This window comes from Cervus elaphus, chromosome 24 (genome assembly GCF_910594005.1).
Source record: "Cervus elaphus chromosome 24, mCerEla1.1, whole genome shotgun sequence".
Taxonomy (NCBI): domain Eukaryota; kingdom Metazoa; phylum Chordata; class Mammalia; order Artiodactyla; family Cervidae; genus Cervus; species Cervus elaphus.
The window spans coordinates 40,141,338-40,168,934 of NC_057838.1; the positions used below are offsets into that span (position 1 = coordinate 40,141,338).

General features: G+C 43.6%; 1 long non-coding RNA gene across 1 annotated transcript in view; it reads right to left on the minus strand.

The window, feature by feature from the left end:
• LOC122683094 overlaps positions 1-27,597 on the minus strand; it is a 256,521-nt gene that overhangs the window by 34,309 nt on the left and 194,615 nt on the right. The window contains exon 2 of the long non-coding RNA XR_006337617.1: positions 4,235-4,404. This is a non-coding gene — a long non-coding RNA (uncharacterized LOC122683094). The remainder of the gene's footprint in view (positions 1-4,234; positions 4,405-27,597) is intronic.

The window sequence follows — 27,597 nt, forward strand, 5'->3', positions numbered from 1 at the left end:
ACAAAATTGTAATCACAACTCCTGAAGCTCCAATACTTTGGCCACCTGATGTGAAGAACTGACTCACTGGAAAAGACCCTGATGCTGGGAAAGACTGAAGGCAGGAGGAGAAGGGGACAACAGGGGATGAGATGGTTGGATGGCATCACCGACTCGATGGACATGAGTCTGCGTGAACTCCGGGAGACAGTGAGGGACAGGCCTGCCTGGAGAGTGGCAGTCCACAAGGTCGCCAAGAGTTGGACACGGCTGAGCACCTGAACAATAACGCACACGAGGGCCTGCCATCAGCATCGCCTCACCCGGGTGGACAGGGTATCCCCCACCTCCCACCCACAGGGCCCAGGCTCAGATGGCCCTGGCTGCTGGCAGCTAAGGCGGCAAGAGAGGTCATGTCCTCCTCGGCTCTGGGGGCTGAGTGGCCGTGCTGGCCACATCCTGGGTCCAAGTGATGCAGAAGTCCTGCTGTTCCTGCTAATGGGCCAAAGGAGCAGAAACGCCGAGCTCTAACTCCTGTGCCCTCGAGAAAGGTCAGCTCACAGCCTGCATTTTATGTTCACCCACTGCAACATCTGAGCAACTGTCAGAGCAGAGTTAAACGCAGGCTGACTTTAAGCCTTGAGAAGAGGGGATTAATCCTAACAAATCAGGTGAGCTGGGGGGGTCTCTGCTGATGAGCGGGTCGCGTTAACAGCATGTCTCTACACACAGAGGCCCAATCTTTATGGCTCTGCCAGGGCAAGGATAAACCCCAGGCTCGTAATGTCTCCCCCCGCAAGGCTGTGATAATCCTCGCCGTTGTCTGAGCTGAGCGAGTAACGGTGAAAATGGATGAAAAGTATATGTTTATGTCCTTCCTATTAAATTCACAGCTATCAACACAGGAGGCACTAAAGGTGATGGCGGCGCGGACGAATGCCTCCTTTTTGAAGAGCAGCAAGAAGGTTAAAACAACAAAGAGAAGGGCAGCAATTCCAGGTCCTGGGATTTGTCACCCAGCCTTCTCTCTGCTTTTGGCCCTTCCCTCCCCCTGCATCTAGCTTAATGTCAAAAATATACTTTGTGGGCAGAAGGAGACGCAGTGAAATCAGAACAGTTTTCTTTCTGGGCTGGAAGCTTAGTCTTAAGGTGACCTCAGAAGACTTCTGACAGCCTCCCTCTATCACCACGTGTCATACACATGTCATCACTGCACTGTCTGTGTTCTCCTGCCCACGGGGACATTCCCGCACACCCCTAAGAGTTCTGAGGTCAGCGTCTGACTTAGAATTTATCTGGTATCCTCAGAGAAAGAAAACATCCACAGTTGGGACTAGGGAGAGACACTGAACTTGGGTGTAAAATTTAAGTGGATGCCAAAACCTTCGATACTAAGGAGAGATAATATTTTAATGCAATCCCTTTAAAAAAAAAAAAAAACAAAGCATCAACCTATGGCTCTTGTATTGGTCACCTATTTTCACAAATAAAGTTTTACTGGAAGTCCAGGGCTAGGATTAGAGTAAGGCAAGCGAGATGGTGGTTGTTGTTGGTGGTGGTTTAGTCGCTAAGTCATGTCCGCCTCTTGTGACCCCATGGACTAGATCCCGCCAGGCTCCTCTGTCCATGGGCTTCTCCAGGCAAGAATACTGGAGTGGGTTGCCATTCCCTTCTCCAAGGGATCTTCCTGACCCAGGAATCGAACCCAGGTCTCCTGCATTGCAGGCAGATTCTTTACTGAGTTACAAGGGAGCGTAAGATAGTGAGGTAAGTAGTAAGGCAAGTGAGATAGCGTGGGACAATCACAGGGTCACGTCCTTTGTCTTTTTTTTTTTTTTTTTACAATTTTGGTATTTTGTTTTCATGGATTTTGGTATTCTAAAATTATACAAAAGTACTATTTACATCTTTAGTACTAAAGTGAGTTTTCTGGCACCATTTGAAATTTATACTCTATACCCCTCACCCAAGTCCCTGCCCCAACCAACTTTTCTGAAGTTCAACCAGAGTTCTGATGGAGCCCACCATCCTGACTTTTCCGAAGTTCCATTCTATTATAACTGACATTACCAAGGTGCTCCTATTTACAAGCACTGTTCCAAAGACATTTCAAATGCATCCGTTTGCTCACTGAACTCCCCACTGAGTGTGTAAACTGAGAGACCTGCCCCTGGTCACACAGCTCACAGAGGACCTGGGATCTGAGCTCAGAGATTCCGGCTCTGCAACGGGCCTCAGCCACTGGTTCACTCTACACTTGGTTTTTTTTTTCCCTTGTTCTCTTCCATTTCTAAACGTATTCCATCCACTTTCTCAGCACACAGTGATTTCTTAATCCAATTTACCCGGCTTTATGCTGATAAGTTATTTCTACTGTCAGACACAGATGGCTTTTCAGGAGACCAGCCAGCTAAGTGCACGGCCTAAGAATGCAATACAACTTGCTTTTCTAACCAGCTAGATTGGTTTACGTGGTGAGATAAATATTGCGCTAAGAGCAGCTCCAGCACATCGCGGGGAGAGAGATGTGCTCCCCATTCAGGCTGGCTGGGGGGGCTCCCAGCACCCTTCCGAGGGTGCTCAGGATGCAGTGGCTCGCGTCAGCGGCCCCTTTGTGTAAACTCTGGGATTCATGTCCTGCCTGCAGGCACTGAAGCGTGGGAACCGGCTGCCCAGGGTTGCCCACGTTTATGCGCTCTCTCCTTGAGTGGCTTCCACAGACGTTATCTCTTCTCGCAATCCCTGTTCCTTTCGGGGAGAAGGAAGGTTGCTGGCAATGGTTTTAGCACAATAATTACTAGTGGCGCCTTAGGAACAATTATTAAAAACCATCATTAGCATCCTCGCCACTAACCCTGATGGACCCGGAGTAGCTGGCAAAGCGGGTTCTCCCCGTGCCCAGGGCTCTGCTACATCACTGAAAAAGCTCCCAGGACTGTGTGGCTCACAGCGCAGCTGACGACACCCTGACCAGGGTCTCTGGGGATGTACAAATCAAGAGGTGCCTTTCTCAGATTAAAAACCACAAAGTGCCCATTTTTGGGGAAGTCCCCGTTCATTCTGACAGTGACTCTGCAGGAAAGGGCGACACTGCTTAAAGAGGCACAAGGACTCCAACTCCACCACCGACCAGCTCGGGTCTCTGGGCAGCTCACCCCACGCCGTGGAGGGTTGTTGAGGGCATCCGACTCCCTATTCCCGCCACCACCCACACCCGTGAATGTGGCTGCAGGAAACATCACGAAGGGGCTCGTTGATGCCATGTGAAATTCACACTCACAACTTTCAGGCACCCACCGAGAATTTCCAGGCCAAGTACACCTCTCTGGTCAAGTTTACTTTCCCAGTTTCTCAATGACTCTTTCACACCTTCTGTGTCCTCATCCCCACCTAAGTCTCTCCCCCGCCGTCTCCCAGCCAGGGCCCCAGCTGACTCTCCAGGAAGAAAGTGGAAGCAGTAAGACAAGAACTCCACTGTGATGTCCACCACTTTGACCTGCAGGCAGACACCCGTCTCTGCTTAAAATGGTCAGTTCTCATCAAGAAAATGTGATTCAAAACTGTAAAGCAATTACCCTTCAATTAAAAATAAATAAATTAACAAAAAATAAAAGAAACTGTGATTATTCCTGTCCTCTAGATGTTTCCCCCTTCCTGAGAGTTTAGCTCCACTCCTTCCTGTGACATCATTACTTCCCTGCTAACTGGATCGTTGGAAAAAAAAGAAAAAAGGAGCATCTCCCATCTTAAAAAAAAAAATACCTCCTGCTTAATCCCAGGAACCCCCGCAGACATCACAGCATCTCCCGGATCCCCTCCACATCAGTGATCTCATTCTGTGTCCTCCTGCTGTTTACACTTCCTCAAAGCCTGTTTCCTTCCTCACTGCCTCCAGCTGGACACCTGTCCCCGCAAGTGTACGCGAGTCCTCAGCGGCCCAGGGGGCCCCTGTGCTGACCAGGGCTGAGGGCCCATTTCTGACCTCATCGCCCCCCGATTTCCGAGCACTCTTCAATGTACCTACTCACACGCTCCTTTACACCCTTGCTCGACGTCCAGCCACTGCGATCCTCCGTCCGTCCTACCCAACAGCTGGTGCTCAGCGCCCCGCGCCCCGGGCTCCCAATATCACTGCCCGCGCACCCCATGGTGGGACAGCAGAAAACCTTCTGGGTTCTACCGTAAGCTCCTCCTGGTTCATTTCATCTAGCTCCATGACTGTATCATTTATATGCAGTGGCTCCCCAACTGTTACCTGAACCCCATCGTCCCGACACTGACTTCACGTCCCTGCTTGTACGCGGGAGACTCCAGATCGCAGGGCGTGGAGAGATGAGAAGGCTTCATGTTCCGATCTCCACGGCGCTCACATGTATGTATTCACTCAGGAAAAATTCATCCTTGACGACGGTTGAGTTCTTCTGGCTGAAATAAAAAGCATTGTCCTTTTAAATTAACATTCTGGAGCCATGCTCTCACAGTTGCTCTTTTCTATAAACTTGCTCCCTGGACTCTCCCGAAGACACCCCAAATCTCGACACTATTCTTGGTGATTCTCTTCCCATATCCAGGTCACCTGCACCTCCTGCCTTTTCTGCTGCTAGAACAAATCCCTTCTTGGCCTTCTCCCCAACCACCTGGTCAGGCCATCAGTGCCTCTCCCTGAGTTTCTGTAAATTTCCGATGGGCTCTGTGGATCCCACCCAGCCTTTCTTTCACTGCACCCCAAAGGGAGCATCCAAGTGAGGGGCCAAAGCTGCACTCCAATCCTGCTGCTTTGCCTGCCCTCACCTTACAGAAATGAAAACTCTCCAAAGGATTCTCATGGTACGTGGGGTAAAACTTGATGCCTCAGCCGGCCTAGAGCATCCCACAGCCTCAGCCCCAGAGCCTCCAATCTCTTCTAAATCCTCCTTATCACTCACAGAGCATCAACCATCGATCCTTTTACAGGCTTCTTGGTGACATCAGTTTCCACCTCCAGTTTTTGCTCCAGCTGCTCTCAACGTTTCTGCAGACTCTGCCCTGGCCTTGGCAGAGCAGCTCCCTCTCGTCACTCAGAAGTCAGTTTAAATATTCTATCTCTAGGGACACCTGCCCTGACACCCCCAGTCTAAATTCGTCCCCTCGTAACTTTCCAGCACTCACCGCTTTTACTCTCCACACAGTACATAAGACTACCTGACAATATTGACCTGTTTATTTTTTCACTGCCCGTCTCTCACCGCCATCAAGAATATAAGTTCCCCCAAATAGAGATGTCTGTTGGCCTCTGCAACCCACCCACCTCAATTTAAAACACTGCCTGGCCATATGGTAGGAGCTCAATAAATATATGTTGAAATAAATCTGTATAGCACATAATTCATAGAAACTAGCCCAGAATATATATATATACACACACGCATATATTTATGTGTATATATATATGTATAAAACATGTAATTCTGTGTATCTGTTTATCACTCCCACTTTCCACCACACTGCTTAAAGATATGAGGACCCCATGATAAGCCAGCAAAAGAACTGAGACTCCCGGACAGCCTTCACTGGTGACCACATACAGCTGGCCCTGCTTCCTCCCAAAAATCTCAATAGACACTTGCTGTTGTTCAGTCGCTCAGTCATGTCCGACTCGTGGCGACCCCACGGACTGCAACACCCCAGGCTTTCCTGACCTTCACTATCTCCTGGAGTTTGCTCAAACTCACACTGTAACAGTACAAAAAAGTATAAACTCACAAGGATGAAGAGAATAGGAGGTAAGATGCCAAGGCATCAGCAAAATTGTTCTGGACACAGAATGCGGGGCGCTAAGTGTGCATGGGAGGCTGGGGGAAGAAACAAGGATGCCAACTTGTAAAGCTGACTCTACCACAGACAGACTCAGGGAATCAGAGTCACCGGGTAGCTCTAAAGGGAGGGGCGATGGGTAAGGTTAAAATGAGAACTAGCTCAAAGTCCAAGAAAGGAATATTTAAACCACCAGGGGACCTCCCCTAATACTGCCAGGCTAGATCAGGATGCACCCTGACTTCAGGAACTCGTGGGATTTTTCTATCTGGAGACGTCAGACCAGAAATGTTTTCCAAACCTGAAAACACAAGGCACAGTGAAAACTCAAGTGAGGCATCAAACTGAAAATGGGATTCAGTAAAAGTCTGCATATCAATGCTAAGAGTCCCGTCCCTCTATCCATTGTGACTCCAACCATCATACTGGGAGCTGAACTGTAGAGGAGGACGTACAGAAGGATAAATAGGAGGACCCAAGGGATACAAGAGCCTAGCTTGCAAAACTGACTGATGTGAGAGAAAAATACTTTCAGACACCAACATTTGACAAGTATCGTGATAAAAATGGCTGGAGTGAACCTGCTTACCTTAGAGAGAAGCCATCAATCTCATCCTACTAAACATAGCCACTCCAAACAGAAATGCATGTGTGCATGCACACACACACACACTCAAGATACACATACTCCACACAAACACATACTCCACCCCACACACATCTCTCAAAAGACATACATATGCATACCCCAAACACACACACATATATACCCCAAAGACATATATACATGTTATTCAGTCATAAGTCATGTCCAACTCTTTGTGACCCCATGGACTGCAGCATGCCAGGATCCCTGTCCTTCACTATCTCCCAGAGTTTGCTCAAACTCATGTCAAAAATAAGTCAGTGATGCTATCCAACCAACTCATCCTCTGCGACTCTCTTCTTTTGCCTTTAATCTTTCCCAGCATCAGGGTCTCTTTCAATGAGTTGGCTCTTTGCATCAGGTGGCCAAAGTATTGCTTCAGCATCAGTCCTTCCAATGAATATTCAGGATTAATCTCCTTTAGAATCGACTGGTTTGATCTCCCTGCAGTCCAAGGGGCTCTCAAGAGTCCTCCAACAGCACAGTTCAAAAGCATCAATTCTTCGGCGCTCAGCTTATGGTCCAACTCTCACATCCATATATGACTACTGGAAAAATCATAGCTTTCCTTTTTAATACACTATCTAGGTTTGTCATAGCTTTCTTTCCAAGGAACAAGCATCTTTTAATTTCACTGCTATAGTCACCATCTGAAGTGATTTGGGAGCCTAAGAAAATAAAATTGGTCAGTGCCTTCCACTTTTTCCCTTTCTATTTGCCATGAAGTGATGGTACTGGATACCACAATCTTAAGTTTTTTGAATGTTGAGTTTTAAGCCTACTTTTTTCACTCTCATCTTTCACCCTCGTCAAGAGGCTCTTTAATTCCTCTTCACTTTCTGCCATTAGAGTGGTATCATCTGCATATCTGAGGTTGTTGGTATTTCTCCCAGAAATCTTGATGCCAGCTTGTGATTCCTCCAGCCCAGCATTTCTCATGATGTACTCTGCATGTAAGTTAAACAAGCAGGGTGACAATATACAGCCTTGACGTACTCCCCTCCTAATTGTGAGCCAGTCTGTTGTCCATGTCCAGCTCTAACTGCTGCTCCTTGACTCACACACAGGTTTCTCAGGTTAAGTGGCCTAGTATTTCCATCTCTTTCAGAATTTTCCACAGTTTGCTGTGAGGCACACAAAGGCTTTCATGTAATCAATGAAGCAGAAGTCGATGTTTTTCTGGAATTCTCTTGCTTTCTCTTTGAGCCAACAAATGTTGGCAATTTGATCCCTGGTTTCTCTGCCTTTTCTAAATCCAGCTTGAACATCTGGAAGTTCTTGGTTCATGTACTACTGAAGCCTAGTTTGAAGGATTTTGAGCATAACCTTACTAGCAGGTGAAATGAGCACAACCAAACTGGTAGTTTGAGCATTCTTTGGCATTGCCCTTCTTTGGAACAGGAATGAAAACTGACCTTTTCCAGTTCTATGGCCACTTTGAAGGCCACTTCTGAGTTTTCCAAATTTGCTGACATATTGAGTGTAGCACTTTCAAAGCATCATATTTTAGGATTTGAAATAGCTCAGCTGGAATCCCATCACCTCCACTAGCTTTGTCCATAGTAATGCTTCCTAAGGCCCACTTAACGTCACACTCCAGGATGTCTGGTTCCAGGTGAGTGACCACACCATCATGGTTATCCAGATCATTGCCTTTTTTGTATAGTTCTTCTGTGTATTCTTGCCACCTCTTCTTAATCTCGTCTGCTTCTGTTAAGTCTTTACCATTTCTGTCCTTTATTGTGTTCATCCTTGCATGAAACGTTCCTGATATCTCCAATTTTCTTGAAGAGGTCTCCAGTCTTTCCCATTCTATTGTTTTCCTCGACTTCTTTGCATTGAAGAAGACCTTCTTATCTCTCCTTGCTAGACTCTAGAATGCTGCATTCAGTTGGGTATAGCCCTCCCTTTCTCCCTTGCGTTTCACTTCTCTTCTTTCCTCAGCTATTTGCAAGACCTCCTCAGACAACCACTTTGCCTTCTTCATTTCTTTTTCTTTAGGATGGTTTTGGTCACCACCTCCTGTATTGCTACAAACCTCCGTCCATAGTTCTTCAGGCACTCTCTCTACCAAATCTAATCCTTTCAATTTATTCATCACCTCCACTGTATAATCATAAGGGATTTGATTTAGGTCATACCTGAATGGCCTAGTGGTTTTCCCTACTTTCTTCCATTTTAGCCTGAATTCTGCAATAAGGAGCTGATGATCTTAGCCACAGTCAGCTCCAGGTCTTATTTTTGCTGACTGTATAGAGTTTCTCCATCTTGGGCTACAAAGAATATAATCAATCTGGTGTTGGTATTGACCATTTGGTGATATCTATGTGTAGAATTATCTGTTGTGTTGTTGGAAAAGGGTGTTTGATATGACTGGTGTATTCTTTGACAAAACTCTGCTAGCCTCTGACCTGCTTCATTTTGTACTCCAAGGCCAAACTTGCCTGTTACTCCAGGTATCTCTTGACTTTCTACTTTTGCATTCCCATCCCTTATAAAGAAAAGGACATCTTTTTTTTTTTTCTGGAGTTAGTTCTAGATGGTCTTGTAGGTCTTCACAGAACCATTCAAGAATGGCTGCTATCCAGAAGTCTACAAGCAATAAATGCTGGAGAGGGTGTGGAGAAAAGGGAACCCTCTTACGCTGTTGGTGGGAATGCAAACTAGTACAGCCACTATGGAGAACAGTGTGGAGATGCCTTAAAAAACTGGAAACAGAACTGCCATATGACCCAGCAATCCCACTCCTGGGCATACACATCAAGGAAACCAGATCTGAAAGAGACACATGTACCCACCCCAATGTTCATCACTGCACTGCTTATAATAGCCAGGACATGGAAGCAACCTAGATGCCCATCAGCAGACGAATGGATAAGAAAGCTGTGTTACATATACACAATGGAATATTACTCAGCCATTAAAAAGAATACATTTGCATCAGTTCTAATGAGATGGATAAAACTGGAGCCCATTATACAGAGTGAAGTAAGCCACAAAGATAAACACCAATACAGTATACTAAGGCATATATATGGAATTTAGAACGATGGTAACAATAACCCTATATGCAAGACAGAAAAAGAGACACAGATGTATAGAACAGACTTTTGGACTCTATGGGAGAAGGCGAGGGTGGGATGATCTGAGAGAACAGCATCGAAACATGTATATTATCAAGTGTGAAACAGATCACCAGTCCAGGTTGGATGCATGAGACAAGTGCTTGGGGCTGGTGCACTGGGATGACCCAGAGCAATGGGATGGGGAGGGGCGTTTGGGATGGGGAACACATGTAAATCCATGGCTGATTCATGTCAATGTATGGCAAAAACCACTACAATATTGTAAAGTAATTAGCCTCCAACTAATAAAAATAAATGGAAAAAATAAAAAGAACCATCCAACTTCAGCTTCTTCAGCATTAGTGGTTGGGGGACATGGATTTTCATTACTGTGACACTGAATGGTTTGCCTTGGAAATGAACTGAGATCATACTGTCATTTCTGAGATTGCACCCAAGTACTGCATTTCAAACTCTTTTGTTGACTATGAGGGTTGCTCCATTTCTTCTAAGGGATTCTTGCCCACAGCGGTAGATATAATGGTCATCTAAATTAAATTCACCCACTCCCATCCATTTTAGTTCACTGATTCCTAAGATGTCAGTGTTCACTCTTGCCATCTCCTGCTTGGTCACTTCCAATTTACCTTGATTCACGGACCTAACGCTCCAGGTTCCTTTGCAACGCTGTTCTTCACAGCATCGGACCTTACTTTTGGTGATAAACCAGACACATCCACAATGGGTGTTGTTTCTGCTTTGGCCCAGCTGCGTCATTCTTACTGGAGCTATTCATAATTGCCCTCTGTTCATCCCCAGTAGCATACTGGACACCTTCCAATCCAGGGGGCTCATCTCCCAGTGTCATATCTTTTTGACTTTTCATACTGTTCATGGGGTTCTCATGCTAAGAATACTGGAGCAGTTTGTCCTTCCCTCCTGCAGTGGACCAAATTTTGTCAGAACTCTTCACTATGACCTGTCGGTCTTGAACGGCCTTGCACAGCATGGCTCATAGCTTCACTGAGTTACACAAGAACCTTCACCATGAGAAGGCTGTGATTCATGAAGGGGACATACATACATACATGTCCCCAAAACTCACAAACCCATATACCAAACACACGGAAAAGCATATGACACACACACAAACCACAAATACCAAACACTATACAAATATCTCAGACATGTATACATACTTCAAATACACACACACACACACCCTGAATATGCACAGTCAACTTTCAAGCAGTTTTTTCCTGGATTCTTATAATATGACTGGGCAAAGACAACCAGAAACTTAATTTTTGCAGAAAGATCAAATGAAAAATGAAAAAAAAAAAGGAAAGGATAAGGGTGAGTTTGGGCAAAGAAGAGAGTTCAGACATTTTTCAAAAGATAATACAGGGAATATAATAAAATTCCCAAATAGCATAATCACATTACTGAGAGAGATTAAAAATATTATACTCAGAAAGCAAAACAGATTTCTATAAAGGGATACATTCTGAAAATAAGAAAGAGGATCTAGAAATTTAAAATATGATACTGGAAAAAATCTTTTCAAGAAATGGTAGCAATAGCTGGAAGAAATCTGTTGGAAAGTATAACAAAGAGACAAAGTATGTGGGGGAAAAAAAGACAAGGTATGTGGAAAGTAAAAGAGAATAGATAAAATTAAAAGTTCAATCTAAAGAGTCTAAAATGGAAGGTTCAGAAGTGGTAAATAAGGAAAATAAAAGAAAGTAATCCATCAATGATGCAAAACAAGGGAATGTACCAGGGCAGCAGAAAATAAACATCCAGGATGAAATGGCCCAGTGGATGCACAGCAGCAGCAATCGGTTAAAAGTTCCCTGTAATTGTTAGAACATTTCAGAGCACTATGAAGAGAGAGCTAAGAACTTCCTGACAGGCAAATACATACAGCATTTGCCTACAATAGATCTGGAATTAGCATCAGACTTCTCAACAGCAAACAGGAAGACGAGAGGGCAACAGAGCAAGGCCACAAATATCTTGAGAAATAATTACATCCAATCCAGAATTACACACCCAAATAAATGATTAGCCAAATGTAATAATAAAATATCTTCACATTTTCAGACATGTACTTCATTTGTTTTAGCATTCTATGTATCCTTTCTCAGCAAGTTGCTAGGGGACTCGCGCCAGTTAAATGAATGCGTCAACCAAGGAGCATGTCTAAGACATGCAGGAAAGAGAATACCAGTCACAAGAGGTAACGGAAAGTGCCTGTGTGACGGTGGAAGGAAATCCCTGGAGGATGATGGTGCAGCTGGGCCACCGGACAAACAGCTCAGGTTGGTGCAGAAGGAATGCCTCTCAGGAAACTAAACTCTGGCTTATGTGAGGTGCCTATCTATACTGAGAAGAACCTCACAGTTTTATCAGAATATATGAGAAAACAGGAGTGACAAGTCGTACACAGAAAATTAGGCAAATTAAAATGAATAATCAAAGCAACTATTAACTCCTAGAAAAACAAAAGTCTGTATAGGAAAGGAAAACTGTACAGTATACTCCATGACTCAGCAATGAACCAAAAAAAAATGATTATTGAATACTAATTTGACCAAACCTTACGATATAGTAATAATGGAAGAATGTGGATAGAGGAAATTTGCATGTGGGTTTATATCTCTGTGGGAGGGTATATTAACAAGTGAATGTATCATCTTTGATTTCAGGAAGCCAATAAGTAGTCTAAAATATCAATACAAAGACAAGAAATAGCAATACAAACATATTTCTTAAAACTATAAAAGCCACTGGGATAAAAAACAGCTGGTATACATGTGTTACACAAAAAATTAAATTAGAAACAGCAAAAAGCAAAACATAAAGGAGTTACTTAACACATGAGGGTGTATTTATCAGACAGCAGTGAAAAGCTGGACTCATCATAGAGATAGGCTTCACCAAGGAGAAGCCAGGCATAAATAATTGTGAAAATATCAAATGCGTTTAAAAGCACAAAGCTCAAAGTGTCCTCACTTTTCATGCTTGCCTCTTACCATATCATTAAAACAGTAAAAATACCCACTAACATTTATCAAGGGCTCAGTGATAATGCTCAGAAGATAATGCTAAGCAGCTTCCTAACATTAGCTAAGACCATTCTCAAACAATCCCTGAGGTAGAATGAGATTCTGTCATTTTTCCATTTTTCAAGTAAGTAAACCAAGGCTCAGAAAGGATAAATAACTGGTCCAATAGCGGTGCAATTCTCTCTTGTGAACAGAAGGGAATAAGGATAAGAAACTGTTTGTACCTGGTTTTCTGCCTTTCCAAAAACATAAGCAACCAAAGATGGGCAATTCTTAAATGCTGGGGCAATTTGGAGAAAGATAAAGCTGACTGAAACTGAAGTTGGGAAGGTAGGTAATGGGCAAAGGAAGCGGGAGGAAGAGGGTGATGGGCAGTGAAGAATTCACGAGAACAAAAAACAAACAAAAAACCAAGGCAGCTGAAAGTCAGACACAAATCTGTCCCATCATTAAGGAGGAAATTGCCAAGCTGGAAGCACTTATAAATCACCCCAAACTAATCAGCCATTTAAGGACAATCCCATAAAAAAATAAAAGGGACCACAGCAGGCTGCTCTCGAGAGATAAATGGCTTTGCAGCCTCATCTGGGGTATGCAAATTTGAGGATATCAGCAGGCCTTTTCTGAGTGATAAGTCGGTTTACTTTAGAGGGGGCAGGCCATTAAGAAACAGAGCAGAAAACCTGGGGAGACTTCTCAGGCGGCGGGGTGCGCCACGTGTCAAAGCAGTTCCAGGACAGCCTTTCTGAGAAGCCCCTGTCGCGTGGCCACCGAAGACAGGTGAGCCTCGCCTTTGAGGCTGGCCCCACCACGCAGTCAGGGCAAGTGGAGGACTCTAACAGCCACGAATGGGACAGGGCCGTTCTTCCACCCTGCTGTCTCTCTGATTTCTCACCCCCCACCTTTCTCAGGGCTACCGTCCCCCTGAAGGGCAGAGGGTGAAGCACTGCTATATTGACTGTCAGTGTTCTGAGTTTCTTCCATTTCAAGCAGGGAGACAGGGGACATGGTGGAGTGGGTTGAATGGTAGGTTCCCCAAAGATACATCTGTCTCCTAACCCTAAGGGTTAGGTCACATCTGTGAACGTGACTTTATTTGGAAAAAGAGTCCACGAAGTTGTAATTAAGGCTCTTGAGGTGATATCATCAGGAATTATCCAGGTAAATGCTAAACCCAGTAAGCATCCCTGCCAGAGACAGACTGGAGAAGAAAGGATAGCAGCGGAGAAGACTATGTGAAGATGGAGGCTGTCACAAGCCAAGGAGACCCAGAGCCACAAGAACCTACGACAAGCAAGAAAGGATTCTCCCCTAGAGCCTGTGGAGGGAGGGCGGCCCTGGTGACACCTTTATTTTGGATTCCTAGCCTCCAGAACTGAGAAATAATACATTTCTCCTATGTTAAGCCACCCAGTTTGTGGTAAAGCTTTAGAGCTTGAAGGGAAGCCCTGGGTGGCTCAGATGGTAAAAAGTCTGCCTGCAATGCAGGAGACCCAAGTTCGATCCCTGGGTCGGGAAGATCCCTAGAGAGAGAAATGGCAACCCACTCCAGTACTCCTGCCTGGGAAATCCCACGGACAGAAAAGCCTGGCGGGCTACAGTCCATGGAGTTGAAGAGAGACAGCTCACTTTAGAGCTTGAAACAACTGGTCTAATTCCCTAACTAAAAATGAGGAGAAAGCTGAACAGGAAGTGGGATGGCCTTCTAAAATTCACACAGCTTCTTCGTGATGGAGAAAGGACCTGTTTGACTTTGCATAAGATAATTAACCTATCTACCCCCAGTGTTCTCATCTAGAAAATGCAGATAATAATACTAACATCTGCTTAATAAGATTGTCATAACGATCAAATGGAAGAAAAGCTACAAAACCCTATCATGTTGCCTGGCCCAGAGTAACTCATGATGATACAGCCCGATGCTCCATCATCTCATTCTTGGTTTACTAGGAGAGCCAGTTACTGCACCATCAACGCCACACTCCATTCCAAAACTCCGTCCTTAAACGCGACTGTGTTTGAAAATAATATTGGTTCTTTGTCTGACCACTCCACTGCTGAAAGCAGGGTATTAAAGGCCCCACCTATTACTGTACTGATGTTTATTTCTCCTTTTAGTTCAGTATTTGTTTTTTTAGGGGCTCTAATAGTGGATACTTAACTATTTATAAATATTAATTTTTCTTGATGAATATGAACATATTATATTATTATACAATGACCTCTTTGTCTCTAGTCAGCATTTTTAGTTTAAAGTCCATTTTGCCTGTTATAAACATAGCTACCCCTGCTTCCTTTGGTTACCATTTGCTTAGAGTATTTTTTCCATCCCTTTATTCTAAGCTACATGTGTCTTTAAAGCTAACGTGAGTCTCTTGTAGGTAATGTAATGTAATGTTGGCTTTTGAAACTACTGATGACCTAAGTACCAAAAATGGCGCCTGCAGCCCATCACACTCATTCATCTCACAAGCAATGTGCTAATACCAGCCATGGGCTGCAGCACGTGCTGGAGCTTCGGGGTAAACAAGACCACACCGCATCTCCTCACCAGCCACTACCCACTCACTCACTGTCCATCCAGGAACCAGGCAGGGTCAGAGGGGGACAGACGGCATCTGAAGGGTTGGGGAGACACCAGGAGGTGTTGAGTCCCTTGGTATTTGGTTTGTTTACATTCCAAAATGTACCAAGATATCTAACGCCTTTAAGCCAGTGATTCTCAACAGGGATAGGTGCAGAGATCTTCCTCCCTGGGGAATATTCAGCAATGTCTAGAGACATTTTTAACAGGGGAAACAGGAGATGCTACTGAAATCCAGTGGGTAAAGAACTCGAGGGTGCTGCTAAACATCCTACAATGCACAGACAGCCCCCTGCGCACCTCTGACACACACACACACACACACACCCAAAGAATAATCCTGCCTAAAATGTCAATCACTGCTGATGTGGAAAAACCCTGCTATCGGCCAACAGAACCCCCTGCTGAAACACAAGAAGGCACTGGGACAGAAGCCCAGGATATCGTAGTGACAGAGTCACAGGAACATGTCCCATAAACAACCAAAACTATGTCACGCTGTTTCCTCATCATGTGACTTGCTCCCAGGAGACCTGGCAGTTGATTTCCAATACCTATGGGGCTGATTGTGTGGCTGCGCACAGCCTGATCTGGGGGTACACATGGGGATGAGATGACGGCAAAGGACCACCGTGGTAATGAGCATCTCCACCCCCAACCGTGCCAGCTGCCTCTTCAAGACCCACTCAAATCAGGCTCTGGAAAAAACAGTTGGATTGAGGGTATGAAATCTGGGAGGTGCCCAGCCACATTTAGTTGGGAATGAGGTGGCTGGCATAAACCATTTCCTTACATTGTGTGAAATGAGGTTATTCCCGAACTTCACGCAAATAGATACCTCCTTCCACTGATCTTGATAACGTAGTGTAGAATAGAGTCCCTCGAGATGAAGCTTCCAATAATATTAAATTAAAAAGCAGAGAGAAAGTTCTTTCCTGTTTGATTTTCTTTCAATTTTTTTTAAGAAAAAGCCTCATATTGCTACAAACGGGTCCTTAAAACTTCTGTAATACTTATTTCTTCCACTAACTAATAGAGAGGAGGCCTTGAGCTCAGAGTTTTGAAGACAACAGTATTTAACTAAGGCTGAATAACTATTTTTGATAGCATAGTACTTACTTTCACAATTACTTCCTATGTGTGGCAAGTAATTTCTATTTTCTATTTACAGTTTACCATTAAATTTTTCTTGAAGTGCAGGCTAAAGTTTTTAAAGTAAATTTTGTTTTAAAAATGTTGTTACAACAGCAGAAGTATAGCAAGTGGATATAGGAATGAAGGCATACCCAAACATCATAGTCAGTAGCCCCACTGACTGCAATCTGCAATCGGGTGCTTGTTCAAAAATCTTATGAATGGAAGAAACACAGTAAGACTAAGCAACCTGACTGCTCATGAACTCTGAGCAGATGGAGCTGGGTATCAGTTTATGACCTTACGTCACACTTCTGCATGACATTATTCAGGACACTTTTGTGCTAAGGGATGCAATGACCAATACATCTGATCTCAGAAGACACATGAATAGGGAAAGGTTATGTGAAATTGCTTTTAAGATCTGTGGGACCACCTCTGTGTTTAGGACTCTGATCAGTTGGTTATGTCTGCCCCGGGCATGGCACGACAGAGGGGCAGGATCTGTGTGCCTTCAGGCTGTATCTCAGAGGTTTACTGTGCCAGCTCAACATAGGAGGGTGAAGCTGTCCTAGGAAGAAGGGACCTTGTTGGAAGAGGATACGAGACCTACCACATACCTTCTCCAATCCCTCTCCCTTCCATCTCCAGGGAGTTCAATCCTTCAGTCCAAATGTTACTCGCTCCCAAAGAGTTGCCAGACTCCCTCAGATAATCTCCCCACCCCCCTGCTTCCACCACCCAGGTCACAACCACTTGAGACTCTGTAGATGGACTTCTGTCTTTCCCCCCAGTCTCAGGTTTTAACCTGGGTCCACACATTCAAGAGTCCCTGAACTTACATGTGAAAAAACCCTTCACCTTCTCTGACATCAAACTGAAATTGTGCTTATCCTTCAACCATAAATAAAGGCAACAAGTACGCATGACTTCGCCACTCAGAGAAAAAGCAAATATTTTCACATCATGTCATAGTTACTATAGCTATATCAAAATATTCTTTATACAACTTCCTAACTTGAAACTACTTACTAGACCCACTACAAGCTGTGGTTACATAGTACATTAATAAAAAACTGCACTTACTGCCAGATCACAGATTTCTTTTAATGTTTTGATAACTGTCAGTGTCACCTGATGTCCTTTGCGACCCTATCTTACTTAGTCACTGAATTAAAAAAACAGAATTCTGAGAAGGGACCCTAAAGCTTCACCAGGTAAGTAAGTGGGGTCACAGCACACTGTTAGAACCCTCTTAATGGCCCAGATTCTGAGCTCCTGACTCAAGGACAAAGGCCCAGCCTCACGCACCTTTGGGACCTTCCACCACCCAAACGCTGCACAGTTCACGTAACAGTTGCTCAATAAACAGTCCCTGATAAAATGGTCACAGAGCCTCCACTAAGCACGGACACAGAGGTTTTTGCCACTGATGACAGAGTAAGGCTGCGTTTTAGAGACAGGCAGACCTAACTGAGTCATTAAACCACTTCTGTGCTTGAGACAACTGAACGCTTCTAGCGCTCAAGTTTACCCTCCTGGCCGGTCCTAGCCTGTGCTCCGCCCATTTCAGTGCGTCCAGCAGTATCTGCTCCGCGTCCAGGAGCCACACCTGATTTGTGTGTGTGCTAGAGACAGACGTTAGATTCCTTTCCACAACCTACAACAAGGGCTCCACCCGGCTGTGACTTTGGGGGTACTGACTGGACAAGGGACATGTTCAGTTTCCCCCAGAAAGCACAAGAATTGCCACTGTCCCCAGCCCCCCAGCTATCATGATGCAAATTATCGCCACACCTATGGTGGTCTTCAAGTGACTTTTGGCTGCCCCCATCCCACTGGTTTAGCTCCAGATCTCTCGGAGCATAAAAAGGACCCATGCCTCGTGGCTCGGGAAATGAAGAGAGGGCCGTGGACACGTGTGAATTTGATTGTGGGTGGGCAGCATCTGCAGGGCACCACTTGCTCCTGCAATGGGAACAAGCAGGACCCTGGAAAAGCCTGGCTGCTGCTGGCGGCAGGAAGCAAGGACCGGCCTCACAGTGTGCTCTGCCCCTCTCTACAAATTCCCTTCTTATTTTGGGATTACTTTGATTGGCTAGTGAGATGTCTACAGTGAGAGATTTATCCATTCGAATCATGACCACAGCTGTGCTTACCGCTCAATAGCCTTTACTGCCAGCACCAAAAATACAGGCTTTCTCCACAATAAACACTTCTTATAAAACCAATAAGACCACTCCAGGGAGGGTTGTTATCATGAAATAATCATGGCCCCATGGGATTCCGCCAGCCTGGCCATGTTTCAGGCCTCATAATGCTGGAGTGGGGGAGGGGAGCATGGAAGGGCAGAGGTAAAGGGTGATTATATTAAAACAAGGACAGCCCCTATCGTGCCTTTCTGCTTAAAGCTTCAAATACCTCGGTCGAAAACATGTGCATGCGAGTCGTGCTGGCTTGAACAGCTGTGACTCTCCTGCATACAGCCATCTGCATTCATGTATTTTTAATGGACTGCTTGGGACTGTGAACCTGCAAACAACTTAGGTTAGGCTTTGAATCCTGGTCAATGATACTGAATTCTAGCCTTTCATCATTTCTCCTCATCAGCATACTACTCCAGAAAGAATTATTAAAGAAACTATAAGTTGTAAGAAAACCATTGAATATTAAATTCACGAAAGCAGTCGTGAGCGTGGACAGATGGGTGAGGGTCTCCAGGGTTTGTGGCTGAGCCCACTGGCCTTGATTTTGGGCTGGCTGTGATTACGTCTGAACTTGCTTCCCTGACTGCCATGTGTAGTTTTGGATACCAAGGCAAATTAATCAGTTTGACATGGCAGACAGTGATACAGGTAGTTCACATCTGTCAATAAAAATGCAAAATGACAGCTGAAAGCCAAAAGGGATCCTTGGAAAACTACTGACAGCATGCATGGTTTTCACAGGAATACGGCATGGGTGTGCACTGCCTACACGCCGCTAGTGATGACTCAGGGAATGAAAGCAACTTTTTACGAAAGCGATTTCTGAACTGACATATATTTTATCTACAAAGTCTCTCGTCAGTGAAGTGAAAAATAACATACTCCTTTCCAGGGCACTTTAACTATGGATGTGTATATTAATAAAAGGAAGTCTAAAAAGTTAAAGTAAGTTTATAACTTAAACAGATTGCAGGCTTTGCTTTCTCCTAAAAACTATCCTGTGATTAAAGATATTAGGCTGGTGGTTTGTTTTGAGATGGTGCTTGTTTAATGCTAGTGTGCATATAAAGAAGTCTAAATATGGCTTAGGTGCAGGATGGTCATGTCCATTTACCCTCCAGCCAAAAACGAAGTGCACACATGCATATATAGACACACACAATCCAAAGAAATAAATGGAAACTCAATTTATTTGAGGCAATTTTGCTCTTTTTCCATTCTTTAACATTAATTTAAAATGGCATGTCTCACTATTATATATCAAACAGATATCCAGCAAGGACTTACTGTTTAGCACAGAGAACTACACTCAATGTTATAAAATAGTCTATAAGGGAAAAGAATCTGAAAAGGAACATACATACACACACACACACACACACACATATGTATAACTGAAGTGTTGTGCTATACCTAAAGCTTACATAATATTATAAAGTAACTATAATTCAGTAAAAAAAATTAAATAAAATGGCATTTATCCATGTAGCCAATATTTTATAACTATAAATGAAGTATAACCTTTAAAAATTGTGAATCACGATATTGTACACCTGTAAACTCATATAATGTTATACATCAACTAGACTTCAACCAAATAAAAAAGGAAAAAGAAAATAGCATTTGTCACCTTCAGTTCTTATCTACTATAAGATCAATTTCACAAGAGTCAAAGTGGACTCTGAGACACTCAGGAAATTATTTTTCAAGAAAGTGTCCACACTCAGTTGACAGGGAAGTAGTAAGACCATCAAGTTTTCCCATCCCAAGTCCCAGATCGCCTCCTAAAAAATACCACCATGGTGTTCCTCTTCCTAGGACCACAGTCATCCTTGCTCAGCACATCTCCCTCCTCTTTAAAACCCCACTGGAACAGTTCTGTGTGCGAAGACAAGAGGGGGATTGTTTTGATCTTTCAGCGACACCAATTCAACCAATTCAGCATTTGTTGGAGACTCAATGTTCCCCATTTTTTAATTTCATCAGACCGAAATGGCTATAAAACGTCCTCCGTGAAAGAATATTCCATTTCAATCATGATTTCTCTCAAGAAAAAGAAACATAAACTTGTCAACATGACACTCGAGGACCACAATGTGTCTTCCTAATATAATAATAGCCATCGGTTTATGAACCATTCGGTGAAACAGCCAAAGGAGAAATTAGATCATTTGGCTCCGGTCACAGAATGTAATAGATCTCGCCTTGGTTAAGAGAGCTGGGAACAGCCTGCAATGATTAATGGGAGACCTCGATGGTGTAAAAACTGCTTAATGTAAGAGCACAATATGGCATGAAAAGCAAACTAAAACAACCATAAATATTTTAGGCACCTTATAAAGATTTAAGAATATTCATTCCACATATAAATCCTTCGTATAGTATCAGCGGAAAAGCCTGGAGCCCACAGATCTGGCAGCCTGCAACACAACGTGGGACAAGAGGGCAGGGTGTCTTCTTTTTTCTGTTTGCATTTTCCTGCAATGAGTAAACCAAATGCACTGGCTAACTGCTTCCAAAATGAGGCGAAACTCCCGAGCATGGGTCCTTTTCTAGCTTTCTCAGCACTTACTGCTCCAAGACATCTGATCTCCAAGGCTTTGTAACAAGGCATGGGGTTGGGGCCAGAGGGTCCCCTGGGTAGTTCTCTCTCCCGTCTCAAGTTGTCTACACCCGTGCCAACTGCAGTGTGGCTTGGGGCAAGCTGCATCAGCAGGGCCTAGATGAGTCTTAGAAATGCAGAGTCCTGGGATCTAGCCCAGACCTGCTCAATCAGCGCTATAGGTCACCAAAACCTGCATGTGATCCGCTTCCCAGGTAAACCCTGAGGAACACGGAATCACATCATCATTACTCTCACCTCTGCCCTTCTGGCCTCTGTCCCCAAACTCCAGACAGCTCTTCAGGGTGTAGTTACAAGTGTAGTTAGTGAGGAACGAGCTTTGCATTGACAACCTGTGTGCTGTCAGTCACCTTATTTAGCCTAACTGACCCTCAGTTTTCTCATTTGAAAATAAGTACAAAAACAGTACCCATTTCAAGTGGATGAATGATGCAAGGTTTAAATAAGACAATGTATATACCAAAGCTCATTGTATACAATGACACGCCTGGCACACAATAAATGCTCAATCGATGGTAAAAGGCAGAATGATAAAGAGGTACCGATGGGACCAATTTCAGGTTTGCTATGGACTTTTTACAAAAGCTTTTTCTCATTTTCTTTATCTATCCAATGGGGTTGGTGATGATCCATAACAGAGAGGGAGAAATCAGAAAAATAACAAGTCTGGAAGTTGGGATAGAAAAGTGTCGGTTACTGAAGGGGAGAAAAATAAGTAACAGGAGTACAGTTCAGAATGTTATCTTTTCCTGCATATCAAATTATCCTAAAAATAGGCAACTTAAAACAAACATTTAGTGCCTTGCAGTTCCTGTGGGTCAGGAATTCCACATCATCTTTGCCAGATGGTCCTGGCTTAGAACGCCTTATGAACTCATTCAACATACTGGCCAGGGCAGCAGTCATCTGAGGACTTAACTGGGCTAAAAAGTATTTTCCAAGGTGATTCATGCCCACGATAATGGATGCTGGCTTGGGCGGGGAGGGGGGGGGCTGCGGAGGGAACCTCACTGCCTCCCCTGCAGGCCTCTCCATGGGCCGCTTGAGTGGCCTCATGACATGGGAGGGTGGGTTCCCTCACAAGGAGCTAAGAGAGAGGACAAGGAGACGTCACTATGTCTTACCTGGCCTAGTGTAGGAAAGCACACTCCATCAGGCCCACCAGACAGCCTCTCTGAAAAAGCATCCATTGTTGTGGCACTAATGGATGGCCAAGAATGGCTTTGGCCCTTAATTAATTAATTCTCCTCAGAACCCTAAGCCCCCACTGAAAATAAAATAAGATCTAAGTATAAATTTCTTCTTGCACAAACACTGCTTCAAAGCAATCCCCTTAGCAACCAAATTGCTGCCCCCAAACCCTACTATGTAGAGATGCTGGGGCCTCTGGAGTGTGTCAACTTTGATTTGGAGAAGATCTCCTGGAGTCTCAGAAATCCAGGTTGTTGGGGAAGTCTCCAGTGTGGGCTAAATTTCCAGTTCAGCCTGAAACACTCCTCCCCACCCCAGCATACAGCATCATTCAGCTGCAGTCTTACAGGTCCTCTGGTGGTGGTGGTTTAGTCACCAAGTCAAGTCCAACTCTTGTGACCCCATGGACTACAGTCTACCAGGCACCTCTTTTCCAGGCAAGAGTACTGGAGTGGGCTACCATTTCCTTCTCCAACAGATCCTCTAGGTGTAGGTTAAATATTCTTCCCTCAGCAAGACCCTAGGTTAGATAGGACCCTCTGCAGTACCTCTCCAGAGTCTTCTCTAGCTCCTTTGTCATTATGCTCTAAACACATTTTTGAAAATTTTTGTCTTTATCTGTGTGTCTCCTTTGAAAGTGAAAATGTTAGTCACTCAGTCATGTCCGACTCTTTGCTACCCCACGGCCTGTCTGTGGAATTCTCCAGGCAAGAATACTGAAGTGGGTTGCCATTCCCTTCTCCAGGGCATCTTCCTGACCCAGAACATGAACCTGGGTCTCCGGCACTACAGGCAGATTCTCTACTGTCTGAGCTACCAGGAAAGCCGATGTCTCCTTTAAGTCAATCACAAAATTCAAGATGGCAGCGATCATGTCAAATCTTACTCAATGAGTATATACTAGAGCCTGACACAGGGTCCTGCACATGGTGAAGCTTCAGTGAGAATCTTTTGGGTGTATTTTATTTAGTCATTCAATCAGTATATAATATTGAGAGCCTACTGTTTACCAGGCAGAGTGCCAGGGACAAGAGATACAGCTGTGAACAAAATAAAACAAGTCCTTCCTCCAAGAGAGCATCAATTTTAAACAGGCAAAGAAAATAAATTAACGATAAGAAGAACAACAGTAACAACAAAACACAACAACAATTTCTAGAAAAACTAAAAACCAAGCAAAATACAACATGCTTAGCTATAACAACATGTTTAGAAGAAAAACAGCACTGAGCAATAGGACACGGAGTGATTGTGGAGTGAGGGGTTTCTTTTTATAAAAAGGGGTTACAGGAGGTTTCTCTGAGAAGGCAGTATTTGAGAAAAGTTGTGAATAACGTGAAAGCACAGCCATGAACAGCAAGAGAAAAACAAGAGTCAGTGACAAGAGAATTCCCATGAGGGTATCAGCTGATTTCTCTGCAGAAGCTTTGCAGGCCAGAAAGGAATGGCATGATACAGTCAAAGCCCTAGAAGGAAAAACCTGCAAAGAGGTATACTCTACCCAGCCAAATTATCATTTAGAATATTAACAAAGGAGAGAGAAAATATGTCTCTGACAAGCAAAAGGCAGAAGAAATCAGCTTTAACCACAAATAACCCTACCCTAAAAGAAATACTGAAGGATCTTCTCTAAATAAAAAAGAAGCCAGAATCTATAGGAAAGGAAAAAACATAGCAAGAAAAGGCAAATAAATTTAAAAAAATGGAAGATCACTTAAATAAGCTCGTACATAGAGTAAAAAGCAATCAAAAAATTCTGCACAAATGATTATAACCACATTTAATAATTTCAGAAAGGGAAAGTAAAAAAACAAATTCCTTTAAAAATCACATCAAAAAAAATAATATACTTAGGAATAAACCTGACCAAGGCAGTCAAAGAGTTACATGCTGAGAACTATCAATCTCCTTGATAAGGATGATTCGAGGAAATGGAAAGATATCCCAGGATCCTAGACTGGAAGAATTAGTATTTTTAAATGGCCATACTACCTGAAGCAATGTTCAGATTTACTGTGATACATATCAAAATACCCATGACACTTTTCACAGAAACAGAAGTAACCTAAAATTTATATGGAATTACAAAAGACCCAGAATTACCAATTCTAAGGAAAACCAACAAAGCTAGGGGCATAACCCTCCCAGAATTCAGACAATACTCTACAGCTACAGGAGTCAAAACATGTGCAACTGGCACAGAAAGAAATACATAGATCATACACCATGGAATATTACTCAGCCATTAAAAAGAATTCATTTGAACCAGTCCTAATGAGATGGATGAAGCTGGAGCCCATCCAGCCAGTGATGGATGTAAGCCAGAAAGATAAAGAACATTACAGCATACTAACACATATATATGGAATTTAGAAAGGTGATAATGATAACCCTATATGCAAAACAGAAAAAGAGACACAGAAATACAGAACAGACTTTTGAACTTTGTGGGAGAATGTGAGGGTGGGATATTTCAAAAGAACAGCATGTATACTATCTATGGTGAAACAGATCACCAGCCCAGGTGGGATGCATGAGACAAGTGCTCCGGCCTGGTGCACTGGGAAGACCCAGAGGAATCGGGTGGAAAGGGAGGTGGGGGGGGGGATCGGGATTGGGAATACATGTAAATCCATGGCTGATTCATATCAATGTATGACAAAACCCACTGGAAAAAAAAAAAAAAGTAAAAAAAAAACAACAACAACAAAAAAAAGAAATACATAGATCAATGAACAGAATGGAGGGCCCAGAAATAAACCCACACACTTATAGCCAAATAACCTATGGCAGAGGAGGCAAGAATAAGCAATGGTGAAAAGACAGTCTCGACAATAACTGGTGCTAACACCATACACAAAAATAAACTCAAAATGGTTTAAAGACCAAACTATAAGACATGACACCACAAAACTCCTAGAAGAGAACAACAGGCTAAAAGATTCTCAGACTTCAATCACAGCAAATTTTTTTAGATCAGTCTCCCAAGGCAAAATAAATAAAAGCAAAAATAAACAAACAGGACATAGGCAAACTTAAAATCTTTTGCGCAACAAATGAAACCATCAACAAAATGAAAGGACCACCTATGGACTGGGAAAAAAAACATCTGCAAATGATATGACAAAACAAGGGTTTAATATTCAAAATATACAAACAATTCATACAATTCAATATCAAAAAGCCCAATTAAAAAATGGGCAGAAGGCCCAAACACAAATAGTCAACAGGCATGTGAAAAGTTGGTCATCAACTCTAATGGTTAGAGAAATGCAAAGCAAAACCACAATGAAGTATCATCTCATGCAAGTCAGAAGGGCCATCACCAAAAAGTATACAAACAATAAATGCTGGAGAGGGTATGGAGAAAAGAAAATACTTGTACACTGTTGGTGGGAATGTAATTTGGGGCAACCACCATGGAAAACAGTATGGAATTTCCATAAAAACATAAAATACAGCTACCACATAATCCAGCAACCCCACTCCTGGATATACGTCCGGAAAAAACAAAGCCTCTAATCCAAAAAGATGAATGTACCCCAGTGTCCACAGTAGCATTGTTTACAACAGCTAAGACATGGAAACAACCCGAGAGTCCGTTAATTGACAATAAGCTTGAGAAGATGTGGTATATGTATACAACGAAATATCACTCAGCCATAAAAAAGAATGACATACTGCCACCTGAAACAACATGGACAGACCTAAAGAATATTATTCTTAGTGAAGCCAAACATTACATGATAACAGTTACAGGTAGAATCTAAAAAAATACAAATATATACATAAAATAGATATAGACTCACACATAAAATAGAAACATATGATTTGTATGACCAAAGGGGAAAGGGGGGGCAGGAATGAGTATGGGGTTAATTGATACAAACCACTACACATAAATATATAAATATACATATAATGGAGCTTCCCAGGTGGTACATGATAAAGAATCTTCCAGCCAATGCAGGAGACATAGCTTTGATAGCCTAGGTCGGCAACATCCTCTGGAGTAGGAAATGGCAACCCACTCCAGTGTTCTTGCCTGGGAAATCCTATGGACAGAGGAGTCTGGCATAGTACAGTCCCTGGAGGTGCCAAAGAGTTGGACACAACACATACACACACACATACATAAACAGGTGACAAGGACTTACTGTATAGCACCGGGACCTGTATTCAATATCTTGTAATAACTTACAGTGGAAAATAATCTCTTCCGTCATGTTCAAGGAACCACAAGGAGCCCATGTGCTGGTGTGGAATGAGGTGGGGCAGGAGATGAGGTCAGAGGGATACAGGTGGAGAAAGCATGTCATGAAGGGCCCTTTCAGTCACTGCAACCAGAGAGTTTGACCATGGACAAGACCATCAGATGCAGGTGTCCTAAAGATTCATCTGGCCATCATGAGGAGAGGAGATTCTGGGCAGCCAGAGTGGACACAGAACATGACTGTAGTTCAGCCCAGTTGTTAAGATACTAAGAGGGATAGAGGACGGAGTCAGCCTTTGATCTACTGGCTCTGGGGGAAGGAAACATGTAACGCAATGATTAAAGCATGGCTAAGCAACAGTACGAACAAGAGCCACCAGTTCTAACTTCACAATAATAAAGACGACCATTCCTCAATCACGGACTGTGTGCCCCATGTTCCTTACACATTAACTCTTCCACCAAAGGACTAGGTGGAGCCTGTTCCATGGGCCATCAATGGGCATATGTCACCCAGTTTGCGAGCACCCCCAGCTGACAACAGCATAAAAAGACAAACTGAAGCCCCAAGAAGTCAAGCAACCTGCTGAAATTCAAGCTCAGCTAAGCGGGAGAGCTGGAATCTGAACCAAGGTGATCTGACTCCTGGATAGGGCTCTCAACCAGGTCATGAGGCTGGCATTTAAGCTCCTGACCCCTGGTCTGAAGAAACAGAAAAACAACTAAGAAAAATACAAAGATCTCTCAAAATGATGAAGTAGATTTATGAAGCTAAAGATGGTTGTACAAGCAGCAATACACTTTAATGAGTTAAGGATGCTCTCAGCCTAAAAGGGTGATTTGTATTCTTCTCACATCTATGTGCCCAAATTACAAAAATTACTTTTTCTCCAGTCTCCTACAAATCCTTTATTTATCTTGTTCCCCACACAAATACAGACGACCTTTTCATCCTTAAGATTCAGACCTGGGCCTACTTCAAGTTCCTTCCCTTTTAGCTTGGTTTTACTAATTGAATAGACAGCGTGACAGGCATCCCCTAACTGCAGAGATGGTGAATGCCTGGCTGTTAAGTCATCTCTCTCCCCCCC